Below are 16,211 nucleotides of genomic sequence, written 5' to 3' on the forward strand. Positions count from 1 at the left end.
GATTCCTCATCCAGCGACGGCCATAGACTCGCAGCGGGAGTGACATGATACCGTATCACATCTTCCCGTGCTGAAAAGAACCAAAACAACATCTTTAAATACACATTCAGTACATGTGCAGTGGAACCACAATGTTCCGAGGGAGGTTTAAAACGAGAGCGAGACAAACAGATTGCCGATGATATAGCCTCAATAGAGACTCCTTAGAGACAATTATAGGCCACGATAATCCGTTGTAGGATTAGAAATGGGCATGTGATCATGGTTTTGATATACTATCCATTGTACAGTCATGTCAGTTCAGCCCGTATATCTGGAAAATAGGTTTCAGAAAAAAATAAACCACAGTTCCTTCTTATATATCATGAAAAACATCTATAGTAATTCCAAAACATCGTCTGACGTATATAAATACGGACAGCACTCACTTTAGCGGCAGGAAAGGACAATTAAGGTGTACAAATTTCAGAAATTGCAAATGGCGGCCAGTGACATCTACATCGATACGGCTGTCAAATGCGGCCGTTTTAATGCTAAAAGACACCCTTAGCACCTTAAATTACAATAAATGTCTTCTTAAATACCTTGAATATGCAGCCTAGTAAACATCTTGTCAGTCGGAGATCTTGAAACGATGCTGTAGTGAACGAAATTCAGAGCGATGGCTAGTAAGTGCAGTAGCGATTCTGTTAAAAACAGAGGGGGACGTTGGCAACGGCAACCGTAACTATATGGAAACGAAGTCAGAACGAGGCGTCATCGAACATTTCCCGCAACGTCAAGCTGCCAGCTGGCCTCAGACCACGTTTATGTCCCTTCTTTGCTTTGTACAGTGACATGCCAGGCTACCATGATAAATATCGGCCGTAGTCTGTTATCTTGTTGACTGCTGTCCACTGGCAACAATGGTCGAACCCGAAACACTCTAAACAGCCTTGAACCTTTCATTTAAGCTACCACTAGTTATCCTGAAAGAAATGAGTACAGACAGAACGCCCATTTAAACAAGGCACTATATTCTCCTGTGTCGCTTTCGGGGCATGGTGAAAGTAATGGGGTGGGGGGGAGGGTAACTGTGGTCTTAGGCTTGGCTACACCTGCATGTCATGGGGCCAAAAACTTGGCGATTTGGAGATTACACAACATCTAATGTTTTCCTGTAGACTTTACTAGTAACCCTATATTTGTTTTTTAAAAATATTCAGGCTATCAACAACCATTCCGTGTACATTGGGGTACAGTCTGGCCTTTAAACTACAATAAAACTCATGTTCTGTCCAACTTGTCCGGCTAATTTCCCGAGCACAGGAAGCGGAACACATAAATCATTCCCCCATGCCGCACCAAATGTCAGCCACTTGAAAATATCTGTGCACACATAAGCATAAGTCATGATGATAAAAATAACAGCGCTAAATACTTAAAACTGGGGTCAGTTTTCATTACTGGATGGATGTGCTTTTAAACACGCAAACATCTGACACTATTTCATTTGGTGTCTTTTCGGACCAATCAGAGAGCAAGATTCTGAAGTACCGTAGACCCGTGAAGGTCCCGAGGTAGAATAGGCCTTCTGCAACCTGTGCTTGCCATGAAAGGCGACTATGGTAGTCGTAAGAGGCGACTAACGGGATTGAATGGTCAGGCTCGCTGACTTGGTTGACACAGGTCATCGGTTCCCATTTGCGCAGATCGATGCTCATGTTGTTGATCACTGGATTGTCTGGTGCAGACTCGATTATTTACAGACCGCCGCCATATAGCTGGAATATTGCTGAGTACAGCGTAAAACTAAACTCACTCACTAAAGTTCGATGTGAAGTGAATACAAATTATAGCAATGGTAAGTCTCCTTTATCAATATTGCAACACATATATTGTTTGTTTGCTTGAACATATTGTACTGAGTATTGACAGGGTTTGGGCACAAGTTATTCAACTTATTTAAGCCCCCTCTTAACAATTACCTGGAAAAAAATTAATGGACAATGAACAGAGGCAAGACATAATACACATTCAGTGAAACGCTTACGAAGTAGAATGAATTTATGGACTTGACTTAAAGTATTTTCATTTATAGTTTGTGGCAGACTAATACTGTCGTACATAAGAGTGTTAAAATAACCTGTTGGGGTTTCAAAGCCTTGTATCAAATCAAACCGGCAGCTGACACACTTTGGGCATTCTAAAAAGAAACGACTGGTAAGCTTTACTTTCAGATGAACTGATATGGGAATGATGAGCATTCAATAAACTACAAGAATGTCTTAACTTAGTGTGCAGAAGGTTATTCTGCCTTTCTCCAAACTATAAATATTTAGGAATTTTATCAATTTATTCAGATAGTTTAAATTTATATCACGTATATCACTAAGGGGCTCCCGAAATGGGCTTCACATCCTACCCCAAGACATTCGAACATGAACGCTGATCTTCGTCTGAAGGAACCACCTTAAAAGTCAGCATTTTGACCATGATCAGGCTTCTCGCCCCAAAATATGTGCTTTTAGTCCAGCGTATTACATTATCCTTGTTCGTTTAACTCCGCGTTAACAGGGCATCTCACATCATATAACAGTGTGTAAATAAATGTCATTTTAATATATTAAACGTCATTATTTTAAACTTAGGTATAAACCAACGTTATCATTTCTAAGGAGGTCTGTGTTAACACTACCATTTCACTGATTCATTAACTCACTGGTAAGCTAGTTGCAGTAGGTAACTTGGGGTCTATTGTTAAGAGCAAGTAATTTGTGTCAGGCTCAATCTCTGCAATGGCCTGTTGTCAAGGTTTCTATTGTTTGATAGAATCCAGTCCACATTTTCCTCCTCATGAGCAACATCACAGCACATTACGGGGTAAGTTTAGTTAGATCTTTTCATATCATATTACAGTAGGGCTAATAGGATTTAGTATGTTAGATTACATGTTTTAAGGATTAGTGATTCATCATATCTAGCGCATGTTAAGGGTTTTTTTTGTAAATATATGCGTACTTACATTACGTCCGCTTTTTCTTGCGTTGCGTCGTGCGTTACGTCAAATAAAAACGCAAGTCAGTAATTTTATCATTTATACCTTACACTACGTCCGTTGTTTTTGGGTGCGTTGCGCTGCGTTGAGAATAGGTCTTGCAGTATTTTTGACGCAACGCAAATTGTAACGCAGAGGGAATTCCCTTGATGACACCATTTAACAAGGTATTTTGCCAACACGTGATTACTTCCGGTGAGTTGTTTTTGTCATTTCTTGAACGAAACAAGCCAATGTAACATGCAATCCTCGTAATTGGATGACATCACTCGAGGATGCTTTATCTGTTTGTATGTGACTTCAACTATTTCATAAATATTTAGTAATATACCATATAATACTATTTACATAAAACTGCTGTGGTTGTGGTTAATTCCTCCTCTCCTTCGGATTCCTCCTCTTCCTCCAACACCATACTCATCACAGCTATTGCCGCCATCTGTACTTATAACGCATGTTCAAAATGCATATTGACGCATATAGTGTGAGAGCAAATGTGTTAAAAACAAAACGGACGTAATGCAAGCCCTGCCTTAGTATTTTAGACCAAATATATTACGTATTTTGTAGCAGTACACTAGTATACTGGCATGTGTTTATTTGAACTGTAAGGTATTTTATACCACCATGATGCTATAATGTTTATATATACATAATGTGTATCATATAATGTGTATGTATGTATGTATGTATGTATGTATGTATGTGTGTGTGTGCGTGCGTGCGTGCGTGCGTGCGTGCGTGCGTGCGTGCGTGCGTGCATGTGTATCATACTATAAGCAGGGATACTCTACAACAGGGATAGGTCACTCGCTTGCTTTCTTTACCATTTGTACTAATTAACGTGTGCCTCGTCATGATCCAACGCACACAGTGACTTGGCTCGTTCCCACTGCAACTTCAGTTGTGTTTAACCAGGGAGTCTATATAGAGTATACGTTGTAGATTATCCCTGGTATAACAGAAATTCAGCCAGTTTATTGTATCAGTCGGAATTTTTACAATGAATAAATGAATTATAGTAAGAATTTAAGAGCAAGAATTTCGTGAATGGAAGAACGAAATGAAGAAAAATATTAAAAGAAATATGTACATATGTGAATAAATGAAAGAATAAATGGTACACCGCGGCCTTCCCTCCCAAAACATTTTAAAGAACGCAAAAGTATCGCGAGAACACATGTTAACATCAGCTGTCCTTTCAAAAAATCTACTTTGAAACATTTTTGTTTACATTAATAAATAATTCAGATATCTTATTGCATGTGGGGAATGGAATGGACATTAACAAAATGTTAACTGACACTGTCACACTGCCCTCAAAAATAGTGTAAAACTATCACAAAGCGTTCTGCAACACCTTTCCAGTTTTGTCAAATAATAATATCAACAAGAAAGAAAGAAGTTATGGAACTATAACCCTCAAACATCAATGGCGAATCACATTAGATCGGCGATACGTCAAATTTTTCTCAAACCTCAAATACACCCTAACATTCTTTTTCAGTTTATTGAACTATCACTATTACTAGCAAACATATTTCACATGATAGTATATTCCCCTCATATGAATTAAAGGTGTATGTGAAAGATGTTTTTGAGGAAGTAACTAGGAATACTCAAACAACGGCGCATAGCATTTCAATGGCGAAATGTCATATTTTTCACACACCTCAATCACACCCTAACAATTTGTAAGTCATAAAACTGTCACTATTACTTGCAAATACCTTTCAGGTAAAGGTATGTTCTCCTTCTAAAAGTCAAACGAATGTGTGAAAGAAGTTTTTATCGGCACATTTTAGTCTATCTTCGCGGTGAATCGAGAAAAGAAGCCAGTGAGCTATAACATAGCGACTTGAAACTTTACTACAAATCTACTGTCCTAATACGGACACTAATACCAATTATTTCACTTAACCTGAAGTGACAAAATAGTTAACCCATCTTCTACATGTTGGATTTCAGTTGTTACAACACTCAGCGAGCTCAATCTTAAATACTACGCAGCCACCATATTGGCTACACTGGTTACGTAACGACCCGAGACCTACGTTCAGCGGCTTTTCGAGGAGTTTCTTCTCCCCATCTGTATAGGCTCCCTGCTATAAGGTTTAATTTCTATATGCATATTGGGTTTTATGTGTGTATTAGAGTCAGTAAGTTAACTATTTACGTGAACACTAATGCCATTCATGAAGTACATATATATACTAGCAGCATATTCAGGCAGTATTTCATTTATTTAGGTTCACTGAGACACACTAATCAGCTGTTGGCCTTGTCTGCCTGCGTCCCTGAGACGAGGTGAGGCATTGTTTTTAGATTGCGATTGTAAATATTTGCAGTTATAATTACCATTTATGTGAGTAAAGATCAGAGTACATGTCTTTGCTGAAATCTACATGATTGGCAGTTATCAGACATATCGATCAACACCTCTGTTACAGATACACAAACACCAAAACCAAGTCAGAGTGGCCTTTCTGCGGGTGATCGTGTTTCCGGAACTTCATAGATTAGTGCAATTCATTCGTCAGTGATGATACTGCCACAATAAAGGACAATGCACACGTAAGGGGTAGAACCTTTAAAACATTAACCGCGTAAAAAGTCAGAATCAACTGAACTGGACCTGTCATTTCAACCGGGGAAAAGCGACCGAGCGGCTTGAAACGCCCACTGGGCCAATTGTCACGTGACGGCCTGACAGCAACTCAGAAAATGGCGTCACCGTTTGTGCGTGCCAAATGTAAAGTGAACGATTCAACGCAAGGTCACTTTCTCTGAGTAACGACGCTCAGTGAAGCTTACAGCACTCACGGATCTTTACATCGTAAGTATTCAACGAAGAAAAAGATGATTTTACCATCCATGAATTGTTCAGAAGTATTAGTTGAGATGACAAGTTGCCCATATTCTAGAAAGAGGGAAACTTGGTTCTTTGAAATTCAATATCTTATTTTGTGAAGATCTAGTCGTATTAATTTTTTTACACAAGGAAATGAGGTTCACCTATTATGTCAAATGCTCCACTTCTTAAATCCCATGAGTTACTGAGAGGAGCGGCAAAAGCTGAGTGATATGGTTGATGATGTCTCAGGTATGCTAAGGCACTGGTTATTGCTCTTCCATAATGTCAGTGACTGTATTGACAGACCATAACATGATATGTTTTGTTTCATTATCTCACATAAAATAAATTAAGATACCACAACTTTGTCTCAAGGTGACAGTTTCCCTCTGCACAACATCCATGTATACTGGCTAGCCACCAGTTGTCACCATTTTTAAGCGGTTTTCAACGATTTGCGCCATTATTTCTTATCATAATGAAATAAAAATTTGTCTTGACGATAGATCAGCTATTCACCAATGTTTTCTGTATGTTTACAGTTGCTGGTCGTGTTTCTCCAAAACACGGTCAACAGGAAGCGCGGTAGTGTAGATTGTGCTCTCCCAACAACTAACAAGACCAGTTATCACCATTTCTGAATTTTTTACGTTATTTATCTGTCGCCAGATGTATTTACTAATACATTACGTATCGCCTACTTTATTCCTCTCTGCTCATTTACGAGCGCTTCTTCTCTCACTCTTACTCTGGTTGTATTACCAGCAGCATCTCATGCTTTACCTGTCCCGTGTCCGCTCGTGCGTTACCTGTTCCGTGACGTAGGCATCTTCCTAATTGCCACTTCATGTCACGCCACGGCCGAGGTTAGTTCTAACACCCCTCGGTCATACATCATATTCCTCTGGTGTATATATTTACAGGTATGTACCTTTTATGTCCACTTTCTTTGCCATTATCATAAGGGTTCGCGCTATCATTCATAATGTCTAATATATATCTGCTATAAGGCATCGCGTTGCACGGGACTACTAACAAAACACTAGCACCAGCACGTAAGCAAGTGTGAGTGATGTCTGGTTCTTTTCATTTGCTCATAATAGTCAACGTGCAATATCAAAGACTGTAAAGACCATAATATCAATGGTAACATTCGTGCAATATTGCTATTGCCACTTCATGTGCAATATTATATGATATTGTAAAGATATTATCCATGGTAACCTTTGTGCAATATTACTTGCCACTTCATGTCACACCACGGCCAAGGTTAGTTCTAACACCCCTCGGTCATACATCATATTCCTCTGGTGTATATATTTACAGAATAAACGGCTTTAACACCACTTCGCCTCAGTCCACTCCTTAGCCGCCAGGACCCGCGACATATCTAATTTGGCATAAACTTGGTAATAAAACTATTGGTTTTCAAACCTTGACACGAAGAAATTTCATAATTGGAATTTGTTTTATAAAAGAATTAAAAGACCAAAACTCACTCTCATTTGGATGTTAACGGATGCTGATAAAAGCTGACAAAAAACGGAGATGTCACCGCAAGGTTGAATTTATCAAACTTGACATTTTGAGTAGTTGTTTGCAATTTTGGCAATGTTTGTTTTCTCGGGGTAAAATGAAAAGATAAAGGTGAAAATTGACAGTTATATTTTGTCAGTATCGTCTGCATGGTATCTGTCGAGTACATAAAATGGAGATGGAAATTTGGGTCAATTCAAAGATCAGTGATTGAATGTTGGCATTACGGGTATGTTCAGACAAATTAAAATCTGCACTTTTTATGGACTGAATTGTCAAGTCATTGATTCACAACACAGCCTGGATGATTTTCATTCAATTTTCATCATTTATGAAATTTCATGTCAACACACTAATGGTCACGTGACATACCCCGACGTGTTTGGGTCTCTTCTTCTGAGGGATTCATTTTTGTAACGTCTACAACGTAGAATACTCCCAGTAATTTTAACTCTTGTAACCTATCATTTTTGGGATGTGTCAACGTGTGAAATACTACAGAAGTACTAGTAAAGCTGTCTCTGCAAGCACTACAGCCAGGTGTTGGCGATAATTGGTCGTTAGCCAGTACATCTGTATCCATAGTACTAAACTCAAGTATAAAGTTATACAAACATATTGGACAGAGCCCAGAACAACCCTTAATTTCTGGAAATCTAGACTTGCCATAGCATTTTAGATCCGAGAAAGACTCATGTCAGATTTCACTTTCACGTCAAAGGAGCTGACACAAATACCCCACCCAAGCAATATGCAGTTCACAACATCGAGATTTAATCGTAGTAGATGGCTTTGTGCAGGTTTGTTAAATTTTATATTGAGGAGGTTGGATACAAAATATCAAAATGTCCAAATATTGCTGAATTTGGTATCATTTTGTCTCAAATCTAAGTATGTTATAAGAAGTCCTTTGGCTTTTGTTAGACAATTGGCGCCCCCTTGTAGCACCTTATGTAACCAGTAATAAGTAAACGTTCTCTTAAAAGTAAATTGTTTACTGTTCTATTTTACAACATGTGCTTTTTTAAAAAGATATTTCAGTATTGATATGATATAAAGCAGGCAAGTCAGTTTTCAAGGCAGTATGTAGGATTTGACAAATTAATTAACTTCTGAAAAAGCACGAATTTAAAAAAACGTATATTGATTCATCAATGGATTAAAGATGTTTCTGCTAAAAAGGTTTTTTATAAAATGAACTTTTGTGTAGTAAATTCATGCTAGGTTAAAGTTCAAAAACAAACAAAAAATGTTACAAGAGGGTATCAACATTATCTCCAGTTAAAACAGCTTACCGAAATTAAATTTGATAAGGGAAGATAACTATTACCTAGGTTTCCCTGAGGGCAAATGCTCATGTGGTCAAAATATCATGAAGCAAGCGTAGAAGCAAGATAAAGGGAAATAACTGCGTAACATGAAACTAGCAGCAAGTCCAAGTGTTCTCAGTGGTATTTCAAAGTAACAGGACATTGGGTCCTGTAAGTTTCAGATATCTGTCTGACCCACTGAAAAATTAACAGGACCCACAGAATTTAAGCTAAACAAACATTGCAGATTGAACATATCTTTTAATTGGCATTGATATTATTAACATTATATGATAACAAACATAAGATTTATAAACAGCAAATAAGTGTCACATGCCGCAAATAACTACTTCACACAAAGACATTGTGAAATATTCAGTCAGACACTGGGGCTGACGGGTTGGTGATTTCTATCTGACTACTGGCGAATCTGCCAGATTTGTCAGAGGCTCAGACGCTATTCGTGAACACTGAAGTCCAGAATTCCCCATGTTCTGAATCTTCCATCAAACTCAAGCTCCTTTTTATTTTAAATCTGTTACTAATAAAATTAACTGTTTAAATATATTTAATATTTTGAAACTATGAACTGAAACTATTTCACATGATTCTCTCTCTCTCTCTCTCTCTATCTCTCTCTCTATATATATATATGTGAAATATGTGTATAATAGTTTCCAAGTAAGCTGCTAATATGATGAACATCTTGATCAGGCCATAGTTTTGCATGATTTAATACAATACAACTAGATATTTGTATAGCGCCGATATCCAGTTAGTTCAACTGCTCAAGGGAGCTTTTTTCCCCTCGATCATTGGATGTCCATAACAACAGCACATCATAGTTTCAATCTCAACTCCCTGGGGAGCATACAACTCTTGCAGCCTTACCAGACGCACCGAGTTAATGTGGCTTTCCCATCCTTACGAGGTACCCAATCACAGCTGGGTGGACTGGGACACATAGTCACAGTACTTTGCCCAGGTTCACTGCTCGTTGCTGTACCCGCAACTAGGTGTTTGTACGTATTCGTGTGGCCACCATCTGGTCATCTACAAACAGATTTGTGGGTTCTTTTAAGTGCACAGGGTTGTGTACTGTACACTAGGGTTTGTGACAACACTGAAAGGGCCTGCACACAAAGTTGACTCCAAGGTTTCTGAGACCCGGTCACAGATGGGCTCGATCCCAGCACCCCCAAGCTCGCTGGATTAGCAGCCTGGCGCCTTAGACAGCTCACCCACTGCGCCCATTTCGTAACTTTAAAAGTCAGTGATAGTGATATATTTACAAAACGACCCAATGGAAGTCCATTAGGCATTTGGGCCAGTGCCTGGAGATTTTAGGCCCGACTAGATTTTTACTAGCCTGGGGATAGCAGGCCAGTGGCTATATAGCACAAGTGTTCGAGACTGTCAGTCTGATATAGTCCTTGCCAGTTTACATAACATTATGCCAACAGCCATTATAGTGAGGATAATATGCTTTGTGTAGTGGAGCGTAGTCAACAATGGAGCCATACCTTTACATAGCAGATCAATATCCACACCTTTAATGATTGATTTCTTACCTGGGCTCCTTTCACCTGTTCAACTGCTTAGGTGACACAACTTATCTGAATCCTTTTGAGTGTGTAACCTACATTGGTATGCAGTCTTATGGTGTTACGTATTAGGGCTCGATTTAATGCTTGCACAGGTGCAACCAAGTATTACAAAGAGCAACATAGTTATTAGTCTAACTTGCACCAGGTGTAAGTCAATTTTTTAGTGGGTAGCTTAAGAATAAAACATCTCAATTATTGCATCTACAATTTGCATTAGAAGCAGTTGAGCTGGAATTTGGCAACTAGGTCTATATTTCAGATTGCACCTTGTGCAAGTAGGTCAAAATCATTGAAATCATGCCCTGAGCTTGTAAAATGTGTACTGTTGCAAAATGAAACTGCAACATGCAACCACATATTCACACTGACTTGCACCCAGTGCTTGTGAATATCTTATGTTTAAAATACCCTGCTGGAAAACAGAATGAAGACCAACTGGTTTGGAGTAGTGACTGATGAGTGAATGAGTTTTGGTTTTATGGTGCGTATAGCAATGTTCTAGGAATATTGCGACAGGGGATACAAGAAATGGGCTTAACACAATATGCCCCTGTCGGGGATTTCTCTGCACTCCTACCTCGTAACAAATAGTGAATTGTGTCAGTATTTTAATGATAGTTTGTTAAACAACTTTTTTATTTTAAGGAAAAATATTCTGCAAAAACCTGACAGATTTTGATATGATGTTCTGATTATGATCAGCGATTCATTGCGTTTGTTATGTTTATTAGTTTTCAAGTTACACATTTGAGCCAAATGGACTATAAAGCCAGTACTCTTAGAATTTGTATTAATTTTATCAGAATTTCCTCATCTTTCTACCTCACTCGTGAAGATCCGGGTCACAACTGATCAGCAGCAGCAGCAGCAGCCCATAGTTGTCATGAGAGACGACTAACAGAATCAGATGGTCAGGCTCACTGACTTGAATCATGCAGTCATTGTATCGCAGTTGCGTAGATCGATGCTCATGAGGTCAATGACAGGATTACCTGGTCAAGACTCAACTATGTCCAGGCCTTTGTCACAGAAACAGTGTTGGATATTAAATACCTAGTCTTGCCCCAAGGCTGTATGGAATGCTAAGCCCATTGATGTATTGTAAGTCTATCCGTTAAAGAGGCAAGTCTAGACAGACAGTACAGACAGTACAAGGACGCCTGTCTTGTTACAGGGCTCCAGATAAGGGTCGTATCAGTGTACGTACAGATAAGAAATAAACATGATACAGTGGGAAATAATTTAGAAAGCATGACAGATACGCACCACAGGAATGGTGTACAGTTTTAGAATCATTTACGAATATATTTATCTGAACGAGTATTGTTTTATTGTTTATTGACCTGTTTGCTCAAGAGTAGCAATGTTGTGGTGCGTATATGAAATGAAACGAAACACAAGATTACTGATACAAGATTACTATTAAATTCTATTGAGTCCATTTTCCCAGTACTACAATTTTGCAAACATGTAGTGTACATACTCCTGTTGTTGAAAACTTATCTAGAGCCCTGCTGTTATTTGAATTCTTTTTAAGAAATGCTCATTTAAACTATTAGTTATTAATTTAGAGACTTGTGCAAGTTGATTTAACTAAAAAACATACATTTTTCTATTGTGTATGCCAATTGCTCAATGTTTGTAAAATATAGGTCAGTTAGACCATAAATATTCATCACTTCCAATCAATAATATGATAATATTAATCACCTGATTACTTTAAAAAAATCCACGTAGATAATTACTTGTTTCAATATCTGTCTGCGCATACAAAACCTCTTGATGGTTAGTGCAATACTGTACCTGCCAATCACGGAGTCAGCCAAGCATGATATAGTGAGAGTCTGGTGTGCCTTCAGCGACATGCTTCACTGACCTGTAGTACACAGGAAAGAAGAACAGTTTGCTGTCACCCATCAGTGATTACAGGTGTCGACAACAGGTGTCGCTGCTCTGGAGCTTATTGGAACAGATACCCTTCCCATAACAAACATTGTCTACAGGAGAGAAGAGTAGGTAGGTAGACATTAGCTGGGAGGTATTGAGGTACAGGTATCAAGTATTCCATTCATGGGGACAGTGCTGTGGTGTAGACAGCGGGGTTCCCGTTATGGCTTCTGTGTAAACGTTCAGTCAGGACTGTGATGGATTCAAATGTTGTGCTTGTATTTTACTGTAATGCTCACATCTTATTCAGATAGTGTTCATTTGTTGTTAAAATAGACGTTCATTTGTTTGTTAAATGTTCAAATGTTCACATCCTGATGTCATCATAGTCTTCAAGGATATTGTGGTCTGTTGTGCTGCCTTTGTTCCACATGAGTTAGTTGTTGTTATGTATTAAGCTCAACTGTGTGGCTTTCTTGAATTATGGCATGTCATTCTTGGATATGCCGACGTCAGTTGGTCAACAGTTTTATTTCAGGGACAGGTTGGGTTAAATTGTGAGGCCTCTCATCAACCATACACAACTTAAAAAGATACTGATGTCTTTATGTCCATACTGGGTATAATCTCTTACTTCAGAGTCCTTTTGTATTTTAATCTTCAATAACACACCTGTGCTGTCTCTTGGTTGATGTAAGAATTTATGTGATATTCAAAGTGGGATTTGTGTGATGAAATTTTGAATAATTGTGATATTGTTCAAAATCTGGTTTGTGTTTTATATTTATATCGTGGTACGTTCTGAGTAGTGGTAGAATGTACTGTTAATTATTGACAGACTTTTGGTGATCGAGTATTGATTATAATGGAGATATGAACATTTTTTATTAAGTCTCCAATAGTATGTATTTTCTCTAGTTCTCATTAAATTTTTTTCACAGCTAATGCTGTCATGCAATTAAATACATGCAAGAAACACACTCAAACTGTAATCAAGCATGAAAATTTTCCAGTGTGCATAGCTTTACAATGTTGAGCGCATGTTTGTTCATAAATATTTGTCAAAGTTAGTGGTTACTTTACTTCATTCATGTGTAATGCTATAACAACAAAATTCAGATTAATTGAAAATATGGTTTTTACAGTTGATAAATATTTTTAATCCTTCTTTTGATCGATTTTCGCTAATTTTTTATCATTGAAACACCACTAATTCTGAGTAAATTAAATTTTTACTTACTGTCATTTGCTGGTAAATACTTGGGTGAGAATATGGTCATTGGAGTTGATGCAACCAAATCTTAGGAATTGCTATGCTGATCCCACAAATCAGTTTCCAACTCCCATCACCCCGTGAAGATCCAGGGTAAGACAGGCCTTCCGCAACCCATGCTTGCCATAGAAGGCAACTATGTTTGTCGTAAGAGGTGACAAACGGGATTGGGTGGTCAGGCTCGCTGACACAGGATGACACACGTCATCGGTTCCCAGTTGCGTAGATCGATACTCATGTTGTTGATCCCTGGATTGTCTGTCCTAACGGAATTATTCACAGGTCACTGCCATACAGCTGGAATATTGCTGAGTGCAGCATAAAATTAAACTCAATCATTCAAGTCCAACTGCTATCATGACAGTAGTGTTGTGATCATTTTAAAGTAGCAAGTTGCATCCTTTTACCTTTACAATTTGTGCAGTTTCTATAGTAACAAAACAAACCCCAAAATATAAACCAGCAAAGAACCATGTCATACTTATCGGCTTTAACAACCTGGGCCCGTTTCGCAAAGCTCTTGTAAGCCAAGGATCTCTTAACTTTTCTTTTAGCATCCGTAGCTCCTGTGTTACAGTGTAGGAGGTACAATGGCTACAAGAAAACTTGAAAGATCTTAGGCTTACGAGAGTTTTTGTGAAACGGGCCCCTGAATATGAAAATCTGAAAAACGATTTTAACCAATTTCTTTAAATGATCGCTCGTAGTAATGAACCAATCATCTGTTGTGAGATTTCAACCAGTGCCCAACACTGACGACAGTAACTTCTTTCCCTATTCTGTGTGACCCAGTTGGAGAGCCAGGTAAAGTGATGATTAATTCCACTAGCGTTTAAAACTTGCTGTAAGTGTAACCACCATTGGTACATTGTTAGTTCTGACCTAAATCTCTGTTTGTATTAGCCAGACGTCTTTCTTCCCTATATTTCGAAAACCAACTGAACATCGTAGTGTATGTTGAATAAACCAAATAAGGATGATTTATATTCTGGGGTTGTTATGTTTTCAGTGAAGTGTAAGTATACAACTTTGTAAAATATAATAAAAGTAGTATTTATAATTCACCATGGTAATTGTCTTTTTTTTTAAAAAAAAAAAAAGATAGCAACAACAGAATTTTTAATGACATATTTAAATTTAAGAAAATATAATAGTTATTTATTGCATCAGGTTTCAAAGAGGCTTGTAAAAGCCTGAAATGTGGACATTCTAACCTAAAAATGTCCTAAATTTGTTTAAGCCTTGAAAAGTCCCATTTGCCAGAGAGTTGTCCTAATAAGGTTCTGTATTTAGCACAATTTGTCAGGTTATGATTTGAAAAGAAACAGAATAAACTATGCAGTATTATTTAGTCTCCATCAACAAGCCAGACTTTCCCAGTGCAGCGATGTAGCTAGGAGTTATTCTACTGATGGCCTGTCCCACATCTGACCAACCTTGTGTATATTCAACTACTTACGTGTCATATGTTTCTCTAACTCCTTAATATTGTTGACTGGGCACTGAAAAGCGACTAAAATATCCTGAAATTTGATAGCTAATACATTGTAGTACTTGTACAGATCCTGTGCATTCTCAAGACAAATCTTCAAATGGTCTTTAAAGATCGAGTCTGGACCAGACAATCCAGTGGTCAACAACATGAGCCTCAAACTGTGCAATTGGGAACAGATAACGTGTCAACCAAGTGTCTGTGAGCCTGACCACCTTACCCCATTAGTCGCCTCTTATGACAAGCATGAGTTACTGAAGGCCATTTCTAACCCGGACCTTGGGTAGCCCAGTGGTTATTGGTCTCACCGAAGATCTGGGTTCAGTTTCCCACATCTGTACATTGCGTGAATCCCCATTTATGGTGTCCATTCACTCACTCACTCACACACATGCACCTTGCTTATATGATTTTTTTTCCACAAATTTTTTTTTATGTTTTTATCCCAGCGGCATGTAATGCGGGAAGATATAGTCGACGCCTCCTCTATATAGCTGTCCATCCATAATCCGGGGCATAACTCAAAAGCCGTTCAATATTTTTAGACCAAAATTTATAGGTATAATAATCTCAACTTATGGTTGTGCCTTTTGCTGTTTACAGATTTTGGGCATTTATATTTTTTTTTATTTTCCATGGAACATTTTGGTGTTAGTCTAATGGTGGGGTGGGCTTTGTTTCCAGAGCAGAACTCAAAAACTGTTCAACATTTTTCTGCAAAACTTGGTGCCTTTTGCCATTTAGAGCTTTTTGTATTTTATTATTTTCTGTGTTTCCATGGAAATGTTTCGGACTTAGTCTCCAAAGTGAGAGGTATGTTTCTGGAGCACAGCACAAAAACTTCTTAATATCTGAAGAAAATTTGGCAGATATGTTAGGCACACCCCAAAGTGGTGCCTTTTGCTATTTGCAGATTTTTTTAATTTTTATTTTTTCCAGTTTCCAGTTTTCAGTTTCGAGCACAACTCGAAAACCATTTGATATCTTTCAACAGATCTTGGCAGATATGTGAGACAGATCTTGAAGTGGTGCCTTTTGCTGTTTACAGATATATGGTATAAATATTTTTCATGATTTCCACAGAAATGATTCAGACTTAGGCTAACATCAAGTAACTGTCGGATGATTTGTCCTTTCAAATATGTGGGGGCCGGGGGGAGACGCGACATCTTCTGATGACTCTTGCTTGTCAAGGTTGAAGGTGTCAGAGTTGCA

At 38.2% G+C, this 16,211-nt stretch overlaps 1 protein-coding gene across 3 annotated transcripts in view; it reads left to right on the forward strand.

Moving 5' to 3' along the window:
* The first annotated feature begins 5,745 nt into the window (after positions 1-5,745).
* The window catches only part of LOC137259314 (uncharacterized), a 52,266-nt gene continuing 41,800 nt past the window's right edge, over positions 5,746-16,211 (forward strand). The window contains exon 1 of one of the 3 annotated variants that reach the window (XM_067796993.1): positions 5,746-5,873. The gene's annotated coding sequence lies outside the window, so the exon portion shown is untranslated. Of the gene's footprint in view, positions 5,874-12,264; positions 12,361-16,211 lie in introns of those variants that run through there. The other 2 variants (XM_067796992.1, XM_067796994.1) reach the window with 2 other exon arrangements.

Source organism: Haliotis asinina, chromosome 13, assembly GCF_037392515.1.
Source record: "Haliotis asinina isolate JCU_RB_2024 chromosome 13, JCU_Hal_asi_v2, whole genome shotgun sequence".
Classification (NCBI taxonomy): Eukaryota; Metazoa; Mollusca; class Gastropoda; order Lepetellida; family Haliotidae; genus Haliotis; species Haliotis asinina.